The sequence below is a fragment of the Alligator mississippiensis genome, chromosome 5 (assembly GCF_030867095.1).
Source record: "Alligator mississippiensis isolate rAllMis1 chromosome 5, rAllMis1, whole genome shotgun sequence".
Lineage (NCBI taxonomy): Eukaryota > Metazoa > Chordata > Crocodylia > Alligatoridae > Alligator > Alligator mississippiensis.
In genome coordinates this window covers 126,276,647-126,283,242 of record NC_081828.1, presented here as the reverse complement: position 1 = coordinate 126,283,242, position 6,596 = coordinate 126,276,647, and positions in this window count along the sequence as shown.

Here is a 6,596-nt window from a genome sequence, read left to right as displayed (position 1 = left end):
AATGGTTAGGCAAATATTTTTCACTAACCATTGGTGAAAACTGTGATGCTATGCACAGTACAGCTCAGCATTTTTATAAGATGTGCAAATGAAAATTTTGACGTAAGTCAAGGAGGAAAATTTTGTTTTATGTCTGTGTCAACTGTTTGTAATCACAGGGTCAGATATTTCTGAACTGAAAGACTTAAAAATAATTTGGTCTGGTTTAAACTGGGCAATATGTGGTGCACAGTAGGGAAAAAAACAGTGGATGTATGGCAGTACTGCAAATGAATTTGGAGCAAAAAAGATTTATGTAACGCTGTAAACTGGATAGAAAACTGGCTGAAGCATCAGGCTCAGAGGTTAGTAATCAATGGCTCGATGTCTAGTTAGCAGTCGATATCAAGTGGTGTGCCCCAGGGGTTGGACCTAGGGCCAGTTTTGTTCAATGCCTTCATCAGCGACCTGGAAGATGGCACAGAGTGCACCCTCAGCGAGTGTGCAGATGACACCAAGCTGGGGGGAACAGTAGATACACTGGAGGGTAGGGTCACCTAGACAAATTGGAGGACTGGGCCAAAAAGAATCTTATAAAGTTCAACAAGGACAAGTGCAAAGTCCTGTACTTAGGATGGAACAATCCCTGCACCAGTACTGGCTGGGGGCTGACTCACAGGGCATCAGATCTGCAGAAAAGGACCTGGGGGCTACAGTGGACAATAAGCTGAATATGAGCCAACGGTGTGCCCTTGTTACAAAGAAGTCTAACAGCATACTGGGCTTGGTAGGAGTGATGCCAGCAGGTCAAGGGAAGTCATTATTGCCTTCTATTCAGCACTGGTGTGACCACATCTGGAGTACTGTGTCCAGTTTTGGGCCCCCCACTACAGAAAGGATGTGGACAAATTGGAGAGGGTTCGGCGGAGGGCAACAGAAATGGTGAGGGGGGCTCAGAGACATGATTTATGAGGAAAGCCTCAGGGAACTGGTCTTATTTAGTCTAGAGAAGAGGAGACTGAGATGGAATTTAATAGCAGCCTTCAACTACTTGCACGGGAGTTCAAAAGAAGATGGAGCTAGACTGTTCTCAGTGGTGGCAGATGACAGAACAAGGAGCAATGGTCTCAAATTGCAGCAAGGGAAGTTTAGGTTTGATATTAGGAAGAATTATCTCACTAGGAGAGTAGTAAAGCACTGGAACAGGTTACCCAGAGAGATGGTGGAATCTCTATCCTTGGAGGTTTTTAAAATCCGGCTAGACAAAGCTTTGGCTGGAATGATGTAGTTGGGGCTGGTCCTGTCTTGAGCAGGGGGTTGGACTAGATGACCTCCTGAGGTCCCTTCCAACCCTATTTTTCTATGATTCTATGAATAGCATTGAGGCATTTTGGGCCAGAAAACTACATTAATAAGGGTGATTTAGGTAAAAGGCTATTTGATTGCTTCACTTTTTGGATAGCTACCCACAGACAAAACCATTACCAAGCATTGGAAGGATACCATAGAGAATCTCTGATAGTGAAAATGTCTAACAAAAACAAACACCACCTCTGACTTATCTTCTTGCCCTATATTGCTTCCCTTCCTCTTGTCAAAACTGCCTGTCTTCCAAGCAAGCAAGGAAGACTATGTATCAGTAAGATTCTAACATACATATTTAAACATACATAATTAAACAGAGTATTGGATGTTCATTTTACCAGTTCAAGTATATGAAAAGGAACAATTTAGCTCTATCACAAACAAGGCTAACTGTTGATCATTGAGATGGGGGGAGAATTTTGAGACTACTGCCCCTATTAACACAGTCCAGCTCTCCAAAAGTGTAGCAGGACAGGTCCACACCTGGGGCTACCCTCCTCCCTGCCAAAGGTGGCACCAGAGGCAACTGCCCTAGTTTCTCCCACCTCACCCAACCACTACTACAGCTATCTGCAGAATCCTAAGGAGCTGTGTCTGCCAATGAAGTCTCATTCTAACAATGGCAGAGGAAGAAGGATGTGTGGCTATAGTTATCTGACCTACAAACCACGACGCTCAATCATTGCAAGGGGTTAGGATAGATTCTCCTCAGACACATTGCATTTTTATATGACTGTGATCCTATATTGCTAGCTGTGCAGCTTCACTGAGAGGAATGGACCGGAAGCTTGGAAGGTGGGAGGCAGTGGGAACTGATATCGAACAGAGCTTATCATCAGCTTCCTGTTACAAGCTTTCTGCCATCCTTTTGTGGTTCCCCAGAGGTCTTACAATACTATCATGAGGCTGAACCTCCTTTTGTCCAACCTACTTTTGTCCTTTGTATAAAGTAAGGCCTACTCCACCTAGAAGTTGGGAGAAGGTCTGCTTCTGACGGGAGCTGCTACCAAGGACAATTGCTTCTGAGGACTACTGGCAGCAAAAATTGTTGCTGAGTGTGCTGCTACTGTGGGCAGAGAAGTCAGAAGCTACTGAATACCCAGGATTGCCTGGTATCCTTTACTAAAGGAGCAGAGTTTGTGCAAACCGGCTCCTCTCCCCGCTCTTTAGTTCCCTGGGTGCAGAGATTCACTGGGAAGGACTCAGGGAAAGGGGTTACTAGAGAAGGTTCTCTAGGAGAGCTAAATGAAGTAGCAGGGAATCTTGGCTTTGTGGGAGCTCCAGCAGAGAGCTCAATAAAGTACAGCTGAGAAAGGGCACTCCAGGTGCCAAACACAGTGGAGCTGCCTTGGGGATCCATTTGGGGACAGTGTGATTGTTTGCAGGCATCTAGGAAAGATTGGAAAAGGGAAGAAACCCGGGTCTCAGGAACAGCTGCACCCAAGGTCCTGACAGATGACTCCATCTTCTGACCAGATGACAGCATTGCCACATCTCTTCTGAGGCAGAGCGAGCACAGCTCCTCGGGTACTCAACTGCAAACATCTCACAGCTGCGGGCAGAGTGATTCTGTGGGGATCTGGCTGATTAGGTGTACATACCCATTATAAGTTGCCAGAGTACTAAATCTGATAACATAATTGCTTTTGCTGTATGATAAGTGTTTGCTTCTATTTGCTGATATAGATTATTATCGAGCTCATTGAAAATATTGTGTTTGTTATCTATGTGATGTGGAATCTGTTAATTTCTCAGTTACTATTGTAAATAATAAATTATTGTAAATAGTCATGTAGTGTGTGGTCTGGTGTGGGGAGAACCACGGGAGAAGACTCCACTGAGTGGTAGCTCCCAGCCTGTAGACAGAGTGGGAGTTGACTAAGACCTATTGATACCCCAGGATCCCGAAAATGTAGGTGTGGCTGCAGGTAGCACTGCTACCAGGGTTACAAATACAATTGGACATCATTCATGCACCAAAACCAAAAAAGCTTACTCCTGGAGTCTACAAATAACTTGGGGAAAGGCTAAAATCAGACTTTGTAACAATTATTTGTATTTCCAGAGTAACAGCAGTACACTTATCTAGGTAAGAGAATAACCATCAGTACTTTAAGGGCTTTCCGAGAGTTTTTTAATAACTAGAATAAAAAAAAAGCTTTCACCGATATGTATTGTTCAAATGACACATTTGATTTGGGAACATCCTCAAGCCCATTCAGGCAATGTCCATGATAGCATGCCCAATATGGGGAACCCAATCAGTTTAATGATTTGAACAGAAAGACAACTACAGCTCATTTTAGAACAGTGCTATTTTCTGCTCCCTTGGCAAATGAGCTTTCTTCCTTGGTCTGCAGTTGTCACCTATATGTTATGGGGGTTGCTGAAATGTAAAGTTTTCCCACAATTTTCTTGCTGTGGTAGAACAGCATCTTTGAATCCCACAAACCAGATCGTGTAATATAATTGGAAAGAGTAAGCAAGTACTAAATACTAAGTAAAACTGCTGATTTTGAAACTAACTTCCCACTTGTTTAACATGTGAATTTGTACCCCTTCTCTATGGGTTATAATGTGGATCATCTTGGCTTTAAAGATATGTCTTGTGAGCATGTATATTTACATCAGCAAGCATACAAAAACCTTTCTTAGAGAAATTCCATTTAGGTTTTGCTAAAAGCAACTGGAAGTTGCCTTTTAAATGTATTTCCATCCTAGCCAAAGTGAATAAAAATACAGCTAGCGTTCAGACCACCTTTGTATCAAAATTATTTGCCTAAGACCTACTTTTAGTCTATTCATTCTAGTTCATTCATTCATAGGAATAAGCTACAGCAGGGGTTCCCAAAGTTTTTATACTGCGGCCTGACAAACCACAGCCCAGCAGTCGCAGCCAACCACGACCAGAATTTCCAGCCATGAAGAAAACAGGTTAAGAATACCCCCACTCCCCAGGCGGGGGGGGGGGAGGGGAGGGGAGGGGGGAAGAGGAGTAGGCCAAACCCTGCACTTTTGTATTAATTCTCATCCCAGCAGCCTGGCACTGACCCGTACATCATGGCTGGCCCAGGTGTGGACCTGTCCTGCTACACCTTTGGAGAGCTGGACTGTGTTAATAGGGGCAATAGTCTCAAAATTCTCCCCCCATCTCAATGATCAACAGTTAGCCTTGTTTGTGATAGAGCTAAATTGTTCCTTTTCATATACTTGAACTTGTAAAATGAACATCCAATACTCTATTTAATTATGTATGTTTAAATATGTATGTTTGAATCGTACTGATACATAGTCTTTCTTGCTTGCTTGGAAGACAGGCAGTTTTGACAAGAGGAAGGGAAGCGATATAGGGCAAGAAGATAAGTCAGAGGTGGTATTTGCTTGTCACAGGCCCTGCAAAAGGAGCCACAGCCTCTCTGCCCAGCTCTGGGGGGGCCGTGGTTTGCTGGTCTACAGCCAGTTCCAGTCCGGCAGCCAGCTGACCGTGCTGCGAACCAGCAGCCAACCTGCCGCAGCCCAGCACTGGGCCACGGCCTGGGGATTGAGAACCCCTGAGCTAGAACAATAGTTTTCAACTATTTTTTCATTTGCAGAGCCCTAAACATTTCAAAGGGATGTTCAGACCCCTCTGAATCCTAAGTTTGGGTATTCACATACTTTTGATTGATTATAGTCATCTTTTGTGGACCCCTTAGACATAGCTAGCAGACCCAAAGTGGTCTAGGGATCAGAAGTTAAAAACCACTGAGCTACAGTAATGAGAGATCCTTCCAAAGTGCTGTACAATGTAAGTACAGTTAGATGTGCCAATGTCTACTCATAATTTGCAAAATAAATCCAGAAGTTTCAAATAGGAATCCATAGCATTGTGGTCCCTTTGTAAACAGAAAAAAAATGTTCTATTATGTTTTCTATAGCGAGAAAACAAATGGAAACTAAGACCTGGCATTTTCTGAGGAGGGCCTTGGGACTGAGGTTTAAGTGACTACTACTGGACACCTGGTAAATCACTTAAGCATGTAGATCTTTGTAAAACGATGAGTTTGTTTTTCCCAGTTACTGATTTGTTGTTCCTGTTTTGGAATTGCATCAAACAGTCTCTCTTCCCCTCAAGGGATTTTTCATTTCCACAGCCATTATAGCTACCTAGACTTGGTTACCACAGAAAGGGGTAAGGCATGGAGAAATCAAGATTTTCCATTTTATTCCCATACAGTTGAATCAGGCTGCCAGATAGCAAGGAAGTACCAATAATGTTGCATATTAATATCAGGAAATAAAAATTTTGCTAGGTAGTTTTAGCCTCTTTTGGGATGCTTTCTCATCCAAAACTATGTTCCTGAACTGCCTGGAGCACGCTCAGTCAAGCAGCTGACTGTGTCATTAAAAGTTACTTTTTAGAAATCCTAAACAAAATTCCAGTCTATGCGTTTCTATTAGGACAACTGCATGCTTGGCACCTTCCATTTTTCTGTCAGCAGCAGGGTAAAGCACTGGACACACTTTCAGTAATAAAGCAGCCAAATCAGCACGGTGCTCCTGAGGGTCCTGGCCCTGAGACTCTTCCCCCCCCCAACCTAACCGTGGACAAGTACAGGGTGTTTATAAAGTCCTTGTACCACTTTAAACTTTAATAACTCTGGAGATACATGTGATAGACACAAATGGCAATTGAAAGCATAATTAAGTTTTTTAGCATAGTGTGAGCTGAGCATGGGGTGAGGATCACACATGCAATTCATGAAATCACTCAGCAAATATAAAATGTTCTCTGCAAGTTGGAAAATCGCATTGAAGGATGCATCCCCAAATCCAGCGGTTATGTGAACGTCGAGATATTTGAGCTGTCTTACGTTAAAACTTAATGAATTACACTTTCAATCACCATCTAGTTTGCCTCTATCATGGGGACATCCAAAGTTGCACAGCACTGTATCAGCACCCAGTATTTCCGCGACATCTCTTAAGCTCCCTAAACCGAAAGAGCATTCAGCTAAGCACGAGAGCCAGGATACAGACAAGGGGGAGGAGGCATTCCCCAAGGTTGGGGAATGGGGAATACACGGGAAGGGAGCTTCTTCCACCCGTGCTTGTGGAGCACAGCCAGGCCAGCCCTCAGCAGAGGGCAAAGCGCCAACCCGGCTGCCACCCCCTTGCAGCCCAGAGCGCGCGGGCTCCGAACACCGAACACCCCACTCCTGTCCCCAGTCCGAGCCAGTTTACGCAGGCGCAGGAGAGTTAGCAAGACAAAG